This window comes from Pseudorca crassidens, chromosome 1 (assembly GCF_039906515.1).
Source record: "Pseudorca crassidens isolate mPseCra1 chromosome 1, mPseCra1.hap1, whole genome shotgun sequence".
In the NCBI taxonomy this organism is placed as follows: Eukaryota; Metazoa; Chordata; class Mammalia; order Artiodactyla; family Delphinidae; genus Pseudorca; species Pseudorca crassidens.
Genome location: NC_090296.1, coordinates 195,497,046 through 195,512,770, shown reverse-complemented (window position 1 = coordinate 195,512,770; position 15,725 = coordinate 195,497,046). Strand labels below are relative to the sequence as shown.

The following is a 15,725-nucleotide window of genomic DNA, read 5'->3' as shown; positions in this document are numbered from 1 at the left end:
CCGGGCCCAGCCGCTCCGCGGCATGTGGGATCTTCTCGGACCGGGGCACGAACCCGTGTCCCCTGCATCGGCAGGTGGACTCCCAACCACTGCGCCACCAGGGAAACCCTAATCTATTTTTTTTAACTGAAATCTTCAAGCTCTTATATGAATATCAGCAATTAATATGCTAATTACAAAGGGTGCTTCCCTAATCATAAAAGCAAGTCTAACAAGAATTCGTTAACCATTGCATCTTCTTTTAATTGCTTGCAAGTGACAAGACAGAACTTATTTTGAAATCTTTTTTTATTTAGTTTTATCACAAATTTGAGACCAGCTTCTCTTCCTCTCGTGCCTTCCAGGTTACTGGGATTAAGACGGTATCCCAGTCACATCACCCCTAGAAATTCCATTGGAAACTGGGTCTGAGTGCATTTGTGGGTGGGAAGGGAGGACCAGTCTGGACCTCATAACATCCCATTCTACAGGGAATGGCCATGCTGGGCTCCATCCATCAATACGGTCTTTCTATGTGTTCCCACTCTAGAATTTTAGGTAGGTCAGTTCACGTGAGAAAGCCAGTACCAGGCAAACATGGTCCATCGCAACTCACCTGCTGAGGGCTCCGGGTTCCCCGGTAAAGCTGGAAGGAACCATCAGACTCCTTTAAGGACGCTCCATTTCTCAGCTACTGCTTATCAGCTGAACCCAGGCTGCATTCATTTTCTGCGCTGCATGACAAATTACCACAAACTTAATGGCTTAAGATAACATGGGCTTATTATCTCAGACTTTCCATGCGCAGGAGTCTGGACTGAGTCCTCACCAGGAGGCTCCGCTGGGGAAGAATCTGCCCCCAGGCTCATTCAGTGTCTTGACAGGCTTCCTTTGCTCGGCTGTGCTGAGGGCCCAGCTCCGTGCTGGCTGTTGGCTGGGGGCACCCCCGGGTGCTAGAGGCTGCCCACGGTTCTTTGACGTGCGAGCTTCTCCAACACGGCTGCATCTTTCATTAAGCTCATAAGGAGAGTCTCTAGCCCCTGTTTGCTAAGAGGGAGTCTTGTGTAATGTAACCTAATCATAGGAGCGATGTTTTGTTACCTTTATCATATTCTGTAGATAGAAGCACAGGTCCTGCTCACCCTCAGAGGGGCATCATACGAGCTCATGGACACCAGGAGGCAGGGGTCCCAGCAGCCACCCTGAAGTCTCTCCACCACACAGCCTTCGGCATTTTCCCCATCCCCTAAATCTGGGCTTGCCCTGTGACCTGCTTTGGCCAGTAGAAGGTGGCCGAGGTGACCAACTGTCAGTTGCCAGCCTAGGCCTTGGGAGGCCTTGTCCTCTCTTTCTCTCTGAAACTTTTTAGGCTAGCATGAAAGCAAGCCCAGGTTAGCCTGCTGGAAGGTGAGAGATGCATGGAGATTAGTCATCCTAGCACATGCAAAGGCCCTGAGGCCCAAGGATGTTTGACATGTGTGAAGATCAGACAGGAGGCCAGACTGAGGGAACAGTGGTAAGAAATGAGGCTGGAGGAGCAGCTAGGAGCCTGAAAAGCCGTGATGAGGACTTTGAGTTTTATTCTAAATGCATGATAGCAACAAATGAACAAATGAGTGAACAAACAAACACAGGAGTGAATGGTCAACCAGGGAGAAGGAAAGTGTGCACGGTTCCTAACAGATAAAACAAGCAGCCATTGCCATGGACAGCTTGTCTGGGATTTGAAACTCAAAGAAGAGCACATCCCATACTTCTCTGTGACAGGCTCAGCTCACAGCGAACGGAGCCCCGGGCACCACGTAACCTGATCTCTGTTGCTTTCTTTCCTGGCTCTGGATCCCCAGTGGGCATCCGATTAGCTCTGATATTGATTATTAACTTTATTATTATATATGTTGTGTCCCCAGTAACAGATTTATAATTAGTTTTAGTGTTTGTCTTTTAAATATGATAGAAAATAAAAAATGGAGTTACAAACCAAAATTGCAATAACGATGAAGTTTATGTTTGCCCATATATTTACCTTTATTGGGGATCTCATATCACTTTGTGCTACTGTCTAAAGTCCTTTCATTTCAACTTGAAGGACTCTCTTCAGAATTTCTTGTAGAGCAGGTCTAGTGGCAATGAACTCCTTCAGCTTTTGTTTATCTGAGAATGTCTTAATTTCTCCCTCATTTTTGAAGAACAGTTTAGCCAGATATATAATTCTTGGTTGACAATTTTTTTTTTCTTTCAGCATTTTAAACAAATTATACTATTGCCTCTGACCTCCATGACTTCTAATGATAAATCAGCTAAAAATCTTGTTGAGGATCCCTTGTATGTGACAAGTTACTTTTCTCTTGCTGTGTTCAAGATTCTGTCTCTGGCTGTCGACAGTTTGATTATGTGTCTCAGGATGGATCTCTCTGGGCTCTTCCTACTTAGAGTTTATGGAGCTTCTTGAATTCACGTCTTTTGTCAAATTTGGGAAGTTTTCAACCACTAGTTCTCCATATAATCATTCTGCCTCTTTCTCTGTCTCTTCTTCTGAAACTCTCATAAGGCATAAGTTGTTGCATTTCATGGCATTCCACAAATCCCTTATGGTCCGTGCATTTTTATTCATTCTTTTTCCCTGCTTCTCAGACTCAATACTTTTATTTTTTTATTTATATATTTTTATAAATTTATTTGTTTTTATTTTTGGCTGTGTTGGGTCTTCGTTGCTGTGCGCAGGCTTTCTCTAGTTGTGGCGAGCGGGGGCTACTCTTCATTGTGGTGTGTGGGCTTCTCATTGTCGTGGCTTCTCTTGTTGCAGAGCATGGGCTCTAGGCACACAGGCTTCAGTAGTTGTGGCTCGTGGGCTCTAGGGCGCAGGCTCAGTAGTTGTGGCATATGGGCTTAGTTGCTCTGTGGCATGTGGGATCTTCCCAGGCCAGGGATTGAACCTGTGTCCCCTTCATTGGCAGGCAGATTCTTAACCACTGCGCCACCAGGTAAGCCCTCAGACTCAATACTTTTAATCATTCTATCTTCAAGTTCACTGATTGTTTTTTCTGTTTGTTCCAATTTGTTGCTGAACCCCTCTAGTGAATTTTTTATATAAATTATTGTACTTTTCAGCTCAAAAATTTTTGTTTGGTTCCTTTTTGTAATTTCTTTCTCTTTGTTAATATTCTCATTTTGTTCACATATGGATTTCCTAATTTCCTTTTGTTCTTTGCCCATGTTTTCCCTAGAGAGTTGGTTTAAAGGCTTTATCTAGTAATTCTGATGCCTGGGTTTCTTCAGGGACAGCTTCTGTCAATTAATTTTGTTCCTTTGAATGGGCCATGTGTTCCTGGCTCTTTTTATGCCTTGTGATTTCTTTTGTTGTTGTTGAAAACTGTGCATTTGACTACTATAATGTGGTAACTCTGGAAATCAGATTCTACTTCTTCCCCTTCCTCAGGGTTTGCTGGTTTTCTCTCTCCTTTCTCTTCCTTCCTTCCTTCCTTCTTCCCTCTCTTCCTATGGTTATTGTTGAAGCCTATAGTAGTACATTTATGATACTTTTCCAAAATATTTTTGCAAAGATTATATGCCTTATCACGTGTAATCACTGAAGTTTCTATTTCTTCTGCTTGTGTTCAGCTAGGATCTTGACAGAGATTTCCTGAAATGCCAGGAGCTCAACCAAACACACAAACAAAACCACCAAAAGTAGATTCCCAAATGAGAGAACAGCCACCTTTCCTAGCCTTTGCAGACTGGCTCTGTTCTAGGGACACTCCTTCACCACTTACCTAGGCTTCCTTTGAGCCTAAGGAACAGCCCAATGTAAATGCTTAAGCTCTTCTCAGGGTTTTTCTGAGCATGTACCTTCCCTGAATACGCACATGTGTTTCTAAATTCTCCTGGACACAAGGCTACTTTTAAATGTCCTAATTTCCAAAAGCATCTAACTTCAGCTTCTCCTCCTGACCTTAGATGGTCCACCGTATGTCTCCACCCAGATATCTTTCAGTTTGTAGTTGCCTTGTAGCTTTTACAAGCTATACCCGCCTGCATTTCAAGTTGTGTGGAACAGGGACTAGTGACTTGCATCATTCCTCCAGGTATACCCTTTCCGGCTTGAGGAAGAAAACTGGAAACAGGTCTGCCACCTTCTTAAGACCAAAATCACCATTGTGCTGGGAGGGGTGACGTGGGCTGGAGCTAGAGTGAGTAAAAATATCACATCATTTTCCCACCATTTTGAGAATGGATTTTTTTTGGAGGGCATTTGCTTGGTTGCTGTAAACATTTGACTGTTTTCTAGAGCTCCTGCAAAGTTGTTTAAGACAGCTTCCATTTCTTTTTGCTGTTGTTTGTGGGGGGGTGTGTGTGTGTGTGTTTCTGTGGGGAAATGAGAACTTGGAACTTCCTGGTCTACAATTTGCTGATGTCACTCTCTGCTACGTGACTCTGGACACAGGTGCTGAGGACCTGAATCAGGCAGAACAGCTGTCCTACAAATGGAAAGGAAAAAGCTAAGCTCACCACTGAGTTCAACAAATATTTATTAAGCACTTACTGTCTGCAAGGCACAGTTGCAGGTGCTGGCATCTAGAGCAGCAGTTGAAGAGGACATGAGATACTTTTATTCATTTATTATTTTACATAACAAACACACTGTGCTCCATCCATACACCAAGCACTGATGACACAGCAGTAAGTAATGTGAGCATCATCCCTGCTGCCACAGAGCTTGGGATTTATGTAGACGTGAGTTCGTGCTAAACCATTAAAGATAGAAGTTGGATGTATTACTGCCAAACTACTAGAGAAGAGAAAACTGGAAGGAAACTTGTCTTTAAACATTCAGGAAAGGGGTGCTAGAGGAAAAGCACAGCAGTGAGGAGATCTAGGCCACTGCAGTGCCACATGACGCAGGGGATGATACTGGAGTACAAGGTGTTCGGGGGCTTCTCAGGGGCAAGTGTAACTTGGCAGAGTCTTAAAGGTGCACGTGAGGTAATCAAGCGAGAGGTAGCAAAGGTGTTCTAGGCAGATGAAAAAATACGTGCAAAGACAGAGAGTAAAGACAGTGTGTGGCATATCTGAATATAACTAAAAGAGGTCCGTTTGGGTCAGCTTGTTGAGGTTTTAAGTACTGGGAGCTGAGCCAGGAAAGGAGAGCAGAACCGAGGTCAGGCAGGATATTTTAAGCCACATGAAGCAGTTTAAAATTATCATAAGAGTGATGGGAGCCACTGAAGGGTTAATAAAGGAAGTGACATGAAGAGACGGGGATTCTAGAAAGCTGAACTTGGCTGTCCTGCAGATGATAAGCCAGAGGCCCGTTCGGGGCTGTTGCAGGAATATACTCAATAGATGGCGGTGATGTCGACTCGGGTCGTGACAGTGAGAACAGAGAGAAGGGACCGGGGTGATTAGGAAATTAAAGACGTATCTTGGAGATCGATTGGACTGAGAACAGAAGAAAAGGAAGAAGCCAAAAATAAGTCCCAGGTTTCTGGCTTGAGCAACTGATGGACTGGGTGTTATTTACTGAAATCGTCTTAGGAGTTGTTGGTGTCCTGCCCGGATGACTCCACGGCCAGCGAACCTAACTGCGAACCACCAGAAAATTGTCCTCAGCTGAACGGGAGCCAGGGGCCACCTTACACAGGGAGTCGCACGCCCCACCCCACTCCAGAAATCTGCGGCTAATGACCAGCTGACACGAGGGTGCAAAGGCCTGGCTCCTCTGCTTCAAGGTGGGATTGGTTCTGTGGTGCAGGCCACGCCCCAGGGCTACCCAAGAGACCAAGCTGCATCTGGGTCCCACGTGAGACCCCCTCCATGCCTTTGTCCTCTCCCGCTCACCCTACTTCCCTTACACTCCCTTTCTCCTAAGCGTCCTCCCTCAGTAAGTCACAGTAACCCAAATCCCTGTCTCAGACTCTGCTTGAAGGATGCTTACCTAAGACCGTTGGTACCAAGAGTACACTCCAGAGGAAACTGTGATTCCGGAGTTGACCACTTGCCACCTAGCTGGCAATGAGGACCCTCATCACAGGTGGTCGAGTGGGAGTACTGAAAGACCCTGGCCTGATGTAGCAGAGTAATTGCTGAGACCTTCACTGGGGGGTGAGCTGAAAGGGAATACAGGTTGAAAGAGATGTAGTTTACTGCAATATCTCTGGCACATGGGAGGTACGGGGCAAAGAGTCATTAAAGGATGGTGGGGTTGGTGGCCATTGCTGACCATCAGCTGAGGCATTGAAAAGAGAAAAGGACAGGCGTGGGGGAAATCAATGACTAATCCAAGGCCTCTGTGAGAGACAGAGGCTTCGTTGGCACTGTTAAAAGACATCTCCTGGAGCCAGAAGGTAGACCAAGCTGAGAACCAAACTCAAGACCTTCAGAAAAGCGACCCTCTTCCATCCACGTCGGGGCCTGATACAGACTGGGAGGGACTGAGGGACCGAAAGGGGGGAGTGGGTATTTCTGGGTGGATGCACTGGAGAGCCCTGAAGCCCCCAGATTCCCCTGAACCTCCTGAGTTTGCAGAAGCGGCCCCTCCACCTCCTTAAAGGAGAGCAGCCTTTCCTCGTACATTCTGCACCAGCCTCCAACGAGGCAAAAGCCGCCACAATGATGACTGCGCTCTGAGGGTCTCCCCCTCCCCTTCTTGCTGGCCACCGGACCAATGACTAGGGTCAGGGTCAGGAGAGCCCGGGTGAGGGCTCCGTCACTGGGCCTGAGAAGGGGGAAGCATTCTATACCAGAGGAGCCGCAGGACTGGGTGACCGTGCAAGGGCAGGAGCTGCAAGTGTGTGCTGGGGGCGCGTCTGAAGAACGCCGGCTCACGGAGGGAAGGGTCCGAGTCAGGGCGCGTTCATTGACACGGAACTGTTCTCCCGGAACAAGCATTTCACATGACGGGCAAGGGCCTAGGGGCGGGATGAGAGAGGGAAGTCCTGATGGCTCTTACAAGCTTGGAAAAAGCAGTATCAGGATCACTGTGCTCAACCACGGAAGGAGGGGTCAAAAGGCTACAGACATGGGTGCACTGGGACTAATCTACCGTTAGGCCGGACACACCAGCTGACCCTCCCTCAGAAGGGTCTGAGGGACAGGCATCCGCGCAGGTGTTGCGGAGAGAGCGCCGGGAGAGCACCACCATCATTAAGATGCTTCAGTCAGTGGTGACCCCTCTGTAGTCCGGGGCCGATGACAAGAGACGTGGTTTAGTCTGGGCTTTTTGGTGGTAATGAGGATGATACTGGACCCTAGAATATCAAAGGCCAGTGGCAGCACTTAACCATGAGAAACAGGATAAAATTATTGTAACAGGCAGCAAAGGCAGAATGGCAACCAAAGACCCTGACCTGCGGGGAGCTGTGGGTGTGACTAATAGAACATGGCGCTCCCAGAGGCAAGACAGATGGGCAGGCAGCAAAGTCACTGCCTGGTACATATGTGTGAGCAAAAGAGGCCGAGAATAACAAGCACAAGGATGTCAGGAGACCCGGTGCAAAGTCACAGTCCTTTTCGCAGTTTCCAGATCTGAGCCCGTTTTCAGACCCACATCCATCAACTAAAGGAAAGGTTGGGTCACTCGTGATACCTCACTCTTTCCTCCAAAGGGACTTATGACCACTTACCCAGATACCCATACAGTGGGGAAAGGAGACTGCCCAGATCTTCTGAGGACTGTTGGATACAGGCTTTGAAATGATGGGGACCCAAAGTACCATTACGGCCCCTGTTAGACTAGAGTTGTATGATGATCTAGTAATAAAGGGCTCCAATCCATGTATGCCTCACTGTGGTCCACAAACCCACCTGTGGTCATTTTCCTGCTTCCCAAATGCACAATGGGAACGGATATTAGAAGTTGACAGAAATCTCACTGGTTCCTTGATCTATAGAGTAAACCCTAGGATAGTAAGAAAACTCAAGTACTAATAGGAGATGTATCTATTTATATCTATCTATCTATCTATCTATCTATCTATCTATCTATCTATCTATTATATATCTATATCTAAAAGATTTATTATAAGGAACTGGCTTACCAATTTTGGGGGCTGAGAAGTCCCAAGACCTGCAGTCAACAGGCTGGAGTCGGAGGACTTCCCTGGCGGTCCAGTGGTTAAGACTTTGCCTTCCAGTGCAGGGGCTGCAGGTTTGATCCCTGGTCAGGGAGCTAAGATCCCACATGCCTCGTGGCCAAAAAACCAAAACATAACACAGTAGCAATATTGTCACAAATTCAATAAAGACTTTAAAAAATGGTCCACGTCAAAAAAAACACCTTTAGGGCTTCCCTGGTGGCGCAGTGGTTGCGAATCTGCCTGCCGATGCAGGGGACATGGGTTCGAGCCCTGGTCTGGGAAGATCCCACATGCCGCGGAGCGGCTGGGACCGTGAGCCACAGCTACTGAGCCTGCGCATCTGGAGCCTGTGCTCCGCCACAAGAGAGGACCGCGCACCGCGATGAAGAGTGGCCCTCGCTCGCCGCAACTAGAGAAAGCCCTCATGAAATGAGGACCCAACGCAGCCAAAATAAATAAATAAATTTAAAAAAAAAAAAAAAAAAACACCTTTAAACAACAAGAACAAAAACAAGCCGGAGTCCCAGGAGATCTCATGGCACAGCTCTGGTCTGAGTCTGAAGTTCTGACACCAGAAGAGCCAATGGTGTGAGTTCCAACCCAACAGACTCAAGACGAGCCACTGTTTCAGTCCAAGTCCAAAAGCAGAAAAAGACCGATGTCCCCGCTCCACGGTCAGCGGGAGGACCCCCGTCACTCACAGAGGGGTAGCCCTTTTGTTCTCTTCAGGTCTTCCTTGGATCGCATGAGGCCCCCCCATATTAGGAAGGGCCACCTGCTTTGTTCAGTGGATTCAAATGCTGATCTCATCCAGAAACACCCTCGCAGACACACCTGGAATCATGTTTGACCCAATATCTGGGCACCCTGTCAAGTTGACACACAAAATTAACCATCGCAGTCACCCAGCTGGGATGTGGTGGATTCAGGATTAGAACTCCACGTTCAGAGGGATATGAAGATTTCAAGCTACAGGGAAATATCTGAGCTAGAGAGAGAGGCTGGGGAGCTGTCAACATGGTGGTGGTCACTGAAGCCACATGAGGAAATGAGCCAACCAAGGAGAACATGGGGTTTGTCAAGAGCAGATGGCCTGGACCCCAAACCTGGGGATGTGCAGCATCCAGGTGCTGGGCTGAGCCGAGGGCACTAGGGCAGGATGGCCGGAGAGGCCGAGGGCACTAGGGCAGGATGGCCGGAGGGGTAGAAGGAAATCAGGAGAGAAGCTAAGGGGAGGCACGTTGGGTGGAAGAGGGGCTGTGATGGGGTTAGACAGGACTCGGGTATGGCCAGGGCCACGGAGTGTCCTGGGGACAGAGGGAACTTGGTGGGGGCCATGCCAGGGAGGCGGACACTAGCTTGCAGTGACTGAGGAACCCAAGAGTGTAAGGCAGGCTTGCGGGTATGTACAGGGGGAAGCAGGAGAGGGCTAAGAGCTGGAGACAGGCACTGGGAAAGGTTCATCAGTTTGTCTTTAAGATGGAGAGACCTCAGCATTTTGGGTTAGTGGGGTGTGAGACCAGCCAGGCTACCAGTCACGCCGGGGAGGGAGCCTCCAAGAAATGGGATGAGCCCAGGCTTTGAGTCGAGTCCCGCTCTCCTTTTCACCCCTCGGGCAGATGATTTTGCGTCTCCAGGCCTCATTTCTGTAACAGCCGATGTCAAAATCCTGTTGAGATGAAGTCACAGATGCATGTGAAGTCACTGGACCAACAATCATGGCGATTTCCAAACATGAAAGGCCAAAGCGACAGCTGAATGAAAGATACTCCCAAGCTTTTGGATCCCAAGAGTCTGGGAAATAGCGGCGTGGACGGCTGAATCAGGGAAAACCCAGCAGGAAGAGCTCTGGAGAAAAAAGAATGACAAGGTTGGTTTATGCAGGCTACCACTTGGGTCATGACAGGACGTCAAAAGTGGAAACACCTACAGATACGTGGAACTGGGGACCAGATGTGGGAGAGAATTCAGGGCTGGAGAGAGCGTGTTGGCTCCCCCAGGTGAGAGGCGAGAGGCGAGTCAACAGGGGCCTGTGTAACGCCTGACAGAGTCGCAGAGAACACCCACAGCTGCCCTGCATCTAGCCACGACTTTGTGTCAGGCCCTTTCCCTACAGTACCTTCAACCCTTGGGATTAATCTGCACTTTACAGTTGAGAAAGTGGAGGCTCAGAGAGACCACCCAACAATAAATGATACAGCCCAGGATCAGAGGGTCACTCTGGCTCCCAAACCTGCGTTCTATTCTTTCCACTATCTCACGCCGCTCCAGAGGATGGAGTCTCAGGGAGAACTCTGTTTAGGAGACGAAGGACACAGCTCACCGGACAGAAGGACGGGGAGCGGGTGTGCTGTTATTATGGAGGCCAAGGAAGGATAGTTTCAAGATGGTGGAGGTGGGACACAGCGCCAGACACTGCAAAGGGAGGAGAGAGAGTGAGAAGAGGAAACCTACTCGACGTGGTGAGAGGAGGGTTCCTAGGGGCTGTGGACCGTAGGAGGGGGCTCGTCGTTAAAAACAAAGGTGCTGGGCTTCCCTGGTGGCGCAGTGGTTGAGAGTCCGCCTGCCGATGCAGGGGACACGGGTTCGTGCCCCGGTCCGGGAAGATCCCACATGCCGCGGAGCGGCTGGGCCCGTGAGCCATGGCTGCTGAGCCTGCGCGTCCATAGCCTGTGCTCCTCAACGGGAGAGGCCACAACAGTGAGAGGCCCGCGTACCGCAAAAAAAAAAAACAAAGGTGCTGCATAGGAAGGTGCTGGACCCCATCTTTCCCAGGTCCCCACAACGGTGCTGGTGGGGAGGGGAAAGAAGTGAGCCGTCAAGGCAAGAAAGGGGTGGGGGAGGGGAAGGGGAGGGGAGGGGAGGGGAGGGGAGGGGAGGAGAGGGGAGGGGAGGGGGAGGAGAAGAAGAAGAAGAGGACTGAGCAGGCGAAGAGGATGAAGACGCACCTCCACTGGCTGTGGGTGCGATGAGGCGCTTGAATGAGGAGCTTGTGACCACGGTCTACATCTTCCCTTCCGCCGGTGTGTCTGCCCTCCTTCCTCTCTGGCTCCCCTTCTCAGTGTCCCTTAGGGGGTCCGCTTTCTTCTGCCGTTCCCTACAGGCTACACCTACAGAGGGCCGTTCCACCGTGGGCACTGCAGGAGGCTAATCAGGGAAGTCAAATCCAAGGCCCTTGTCCTCACGCAGCTCACAACTCCACTGGGGACACTAGCTCTCGAATGTGACAACCAGAGACCACACACCAAAGGGAGTACGTGTCTGGCCCAAGATTCCTCCCACTGCCCCGAATGCTTTCAACTTCTGGACAGTCGGAACCTGAGCTCCCGACGAACTGGGCCAGCGTCTGTGCGTGTCTGCATGCGGTGGCGGCAGCAGAAGCCACAGAGGGATGCTGACTGCCCAGACTGCGTGTGCAGCTGGAGAAGAAAAGGGGTACAGGACAGAACACTAGGTAGCATCAGCCTGCAGGGACAGGCAGAAGAAAGTGGAGCCCCTGATGGACACGAGAAGCAGCAGCCAGGGAGGAAGGAGGGCAGACACACCGGAGGAAGGGAAGATGCAGACCGTGGCCACGAGCTCCTCGTTCAAGTGCCTCATCGCACCCACAGCCAGTGGAGATGAGTCTTCATCCTCTTCGCCTGCTCAGTCCTCTTCTTAACAACGGTCTCACCCCGCTTGCCTTGGCGGCTCACTTATTTCCCCTCCCCTCCAGCAACAGATCCAGCCTGATTTCCTCTTTCCTGCCTCATTTTCTAAAATCCACAGGCCAGGGAGTTCCCCGGTGGTCCAGTAGCTAAGACTCCACCTTCCAATGCAGGGGCCACGGGTTCGATCCCTGGCAAGGGAACTAAGATCCTACGTACCGCATGGTGTGGCCAAAAATTTTTTTTAAAAAGTTCAAAAATTAAAAAAAGAATGAAATCCACATGCCAGGGAGTGTCATCCATGTGAGCAAAGCAAGGCTCTGGACTCTTCCCTCCCTCCCCCCACCCCTCCACTTCCGCCTTCCTGCTGCCTCTCACCTGCCGTAGGTCAGGAGAGGACGTGCAGAATTCCTGTGCTGGACCGGCCTCAGGCTGGGTGCTCCGCCAGAAAAGGCTTCCGCTGCCACCGTGCCTGAAATGCCAACATTATCACCAATTCCTTTGGTGAAGAGTTCCTGGTACCTGTCTTCAAATGTAAACATGCTTGGAAGGGTAACCAACAGCCTTTGTCTCTAATACTGCGGAGAAAATCATTCGAAGACCTCTTTGATGTGTCTTGGAGAATCAAATACCTCGGAAGCCTGGGGCAGGGGCACGGTTGGCACCAAGAGATGGTTTAGGGAGCAGAGAGGGAAGGTGGCGGGGCTGATGAAATCTTAACCCATTTTGCAATTTTGCCCTGGATTACCTCGTCCCCTGGTTTGGGTTCGGGGGAAGGGGCGATCATTCATTTGTAACTGAGGCTGTAGGTGCTCCAGCCATACCCCCGGGCCTTCCTCAGAATTTACCCGCAGACGTTTTCCAAATAACAGTGGGGAAAGTCAAACCATCTGGACAGTTAATGCCCTGCAGAAACGAATGGGGGTCAAGTCTGGGGTGTTCCGCATGGTCGCCCAGAGGGTCCCCGGCAGCATTGGACCCCATGGCCCCCAGCAGTTCCCCGTTCATTACTGACCCTCAGAGCGCTTCCTGGATGGCCCCTGGAAGGAACTATTCACACCCAAACTCTGTTTCAGGTCTTGCTTTGAGGGGGCAATACAGACTGTATAAGGAATTTTTCCCTGTTATTCCCAAGACCGATTGGGGCAGGGCGGGGGGCGAGAATAAAGTCCACCAGCTCTCAAAAAAGAAAAAACCACACACTCACGACCCATAATTCAGAAATATGCATCAAAATTTTAAATGCCCATATGTTTTGACCCAGTAATCCTACTTCTAGAAGTTTACCTTAAGGAAACTAACAGACTGGGTGCAAAAATGTATGCAGAAGGACGTTTGTCATCATGCAGAAGAGTAAAAATGGGGAAGCGATTTATATTTCCAGCAACAGCAAATTGGCTAATAAGTTATAGTAACCCTATGTTGCCATTAGAAATAACTGCAGATTTTTCTATGTCTTTGGTAAGTTAAGTGAAAACGCAGGCGACAAAACATCATGGAATCTACTTTTGTCACTAGTACCTCCCTAGGTGACCGTGTGGGCGTATCTGGAGGATGACAGCAGAATGTTAACAGTGGTTGGTCATCTTTGGCTGGAAAGACGGGGATTGCGGCTCATGTTCATTTCCTTCTTTACACCTTTCTGAACTAAGAAAATGAATTATGCTTTTTTAATGATTGATACAACTTTTAAAACTGAAAAAAAAAATTTGTAAAGAGAAGCCAGTGGCCTCAGCCACGTAGAACTGAATTCCACAGCCAACCCCGCCTGTCCTCCCATCAGGAGCTACTGGTCTCATCGGCTAGGGGACTGGGGCAGACCCCCAGAAGGGAGGCATCCTCCTCAGCCGGCCGACGCTGGGCCGGGCGGCTCTAAGCCAGCCAGCCGACCCGGAGGCCGGGCGGTGGGGGGGAGGGGGGCGCGCAGCGCGCGTCACGTGTCCTGCGTGTGTGGCCCCAGCTGACTCGGAGGAAGCGCGCGCAGCCCAGCATCCAGGCTCGGTCGCGCCCCGCCTCCCTGCAGACACAGCCCTGCCCCCGCCCGCCTAGAGCCCCAGCTGGCACTCAGCGGGTCCCTTTCCAATTTGCGGCACATTCAGGAGTTCGGTATTCCCACGGGAAGAGCTCGTTGCCATGGCGATGCGAGCCTCCCAACCCCAGGACCGCCCGGGAGGCCGAGTCCTCCCCCAGCACGGCCCGCCCCCGCCCGCTGGAGAGGGTCGCGGCGTGGGGGAGGGCGGCGTCAACGACGGACCCAGGTGAGAGGGAAGGGGAGGAAGGCCTGCTTGCGAGCCCCCTGGCCGCTCTGCCCTTTCCAGCCCCCTCGGGTCCAGGGGCAGATGCCGCCTCTGGTTCTGGAGCGTCTGGGTGGGGATGTCGGACGCTCCGATTTCCTCCCAGCGTCTTCCAAGAACGCCAGGGCATCTGTAAAAGTTTCTGGAACGCAGCACTCAGGAAAGAAGCGCTAACCTCCGGCCCCCGCAGTCCAGACTGAAAAGTCGGGAGGGGTGAGGAGAGGGAGGAGGGGGAGGCGACCGGCCGGTCCCGCGAAGGCGGGGGGCAGGCAGGCGGGGCCTCCTGCGCGGCCCTGGAGGGGCCGGGGTCACGGACGAGGCCCGGCCCCGGGACGGCGCAGCCACGCCCGGCGGCTACGCGGGGAGGGAGGGGGCGGTCACGTGCGCCTGCTCACCGGGGCCCCGCCCCCGCCCAGGCCCCGCCCACCTCCCAACCTCCCCAGGGCTCCCGGATGCCTCCTCCCCGGGCAGCCGGGGGCTCTGGACCCGCAGGCTTCAGCGCCGGGAGGAGACGTGTCTCCTGTTACTCACCGCAGGTGGCTGCCCCGGGGAAAGCTCCGAGTGCATCACCGACTGGCCTGGAAAGCCTTCCATCTCTGCTCTAGCAGCAGCAGCAGCTCTTTGATGAATTGTGTCTCGTGGCTTTGCAGCCTCCAGCCATACCATGCTGTAAACCCCTGGGTGCCTGCTGGCTCCGATCTGGCTTCCCTCCTCCTGCTGCCTCAAGACTCAGGGACTTGCAGTCGCAATAATCCTTGATTTTTCCAAGAGTTTTTTTCCCCCTCCAGGCTCTCCGTGCACCCACCCACTCCTACACCTGACGTTTTCCTTCAACTACACCCTGCCCCGCTTCAGGTCCACAGACACACAGGCCTCGTGCCTTCCCATCCATCACCAGTCCAGTGAGAAGTCAGCTCACCCGAGAGGTAAGAGCACAGACGCCCCCGGCCAGCTGTCCACGCGGCCCAGGAGAGAGAGGCCACACCCAGCAGCAGGCCCCTGTGCAAAGAGCTCTTTTGCCAACCCCAGGCATCGTATTTCCAGAGTGAGCCACATGTAGAAAGGATTAGCTGTTTCACCCAGCAAGCCCACATCTGTAGTTACAGTCTAACAGGGATACACCTACCCTGGTTATTAATCCTCCTGCTTTAGGATATAAGCGGATCACCAGCTGGGGTCAGGAAAAAAACCCTGCCCCAACCCATCCTCACCTGCCCCGTCTCCTGTGGTGCAGTGTTGCACTTCTGTCCGCAAACCAAGTTCACGGCCACCAACGGAGGCACCTCTGAGACAGGACAGCTCCAGTCTGTGCTGGAGAAGACATCCACTCAGTCACGTGAGTACGTGTGAAGAATCTACTTCGGGCAAGACGTCAGTCCCCACTGTGGCAGAAACAAAGTTGATTCCTGCACGGCCCTTGTCACTTCTGTGCCAAGAAACGCTGAAGTGGGAGGCCACAAACTGTGCGTGGTTTCTGGGACTTCTTGCCCTGAGGCGCCCGGGTGTATCAGGTGGCCTCGGGGAAATCAGCTGGGGTTTGGGTGGTATTTCCAAGCCTGCTGCCAACAAGGAAGGGAGCTGTCTCCTCTGGCCTCTGCTGATGGGGCCTCTCCCTCCCGTGAGCAGCCGGAGAGGCCAGGGCAGCTGTGTTTCCTTCTCTGATTCATTCTCTTCTGACCTCATAACTGCAGGCACTGGACACTTCCAGAAGTCTCCATTTCCCTGGGTGG

At 51.5% G+C, this 15,725-nt stretch overlaps 1 long non-coding RNA gene across 1 annotated transcript; it reads right to left on the bottom strand.

Annotated features, from left to right (window-relative positions):
- Nucleotides 1-271: 271 nt before the first annotated feature.
- LOC137206158 (uncharacterized) lies at nt 272-14,666 on the bottom strand. The gene is made up of 7 exons (XR_010934491.1): nt 14,527-14,666; nt 13,223-13,348; nt 12,080-12,173; nt 10,378-10,469; nt 8,016-9,902; nt 5,915-6,086; nt 272-4,457 (listed from the first exon to the last, which is right to left on the bottom strand). It is a non-coding gene; the product is annotated as an uncharacterized lncRNA (long non-coding RNA).
- Nucleotides 14,667-15,725: the final 1,059 nt, after the last annotated feature.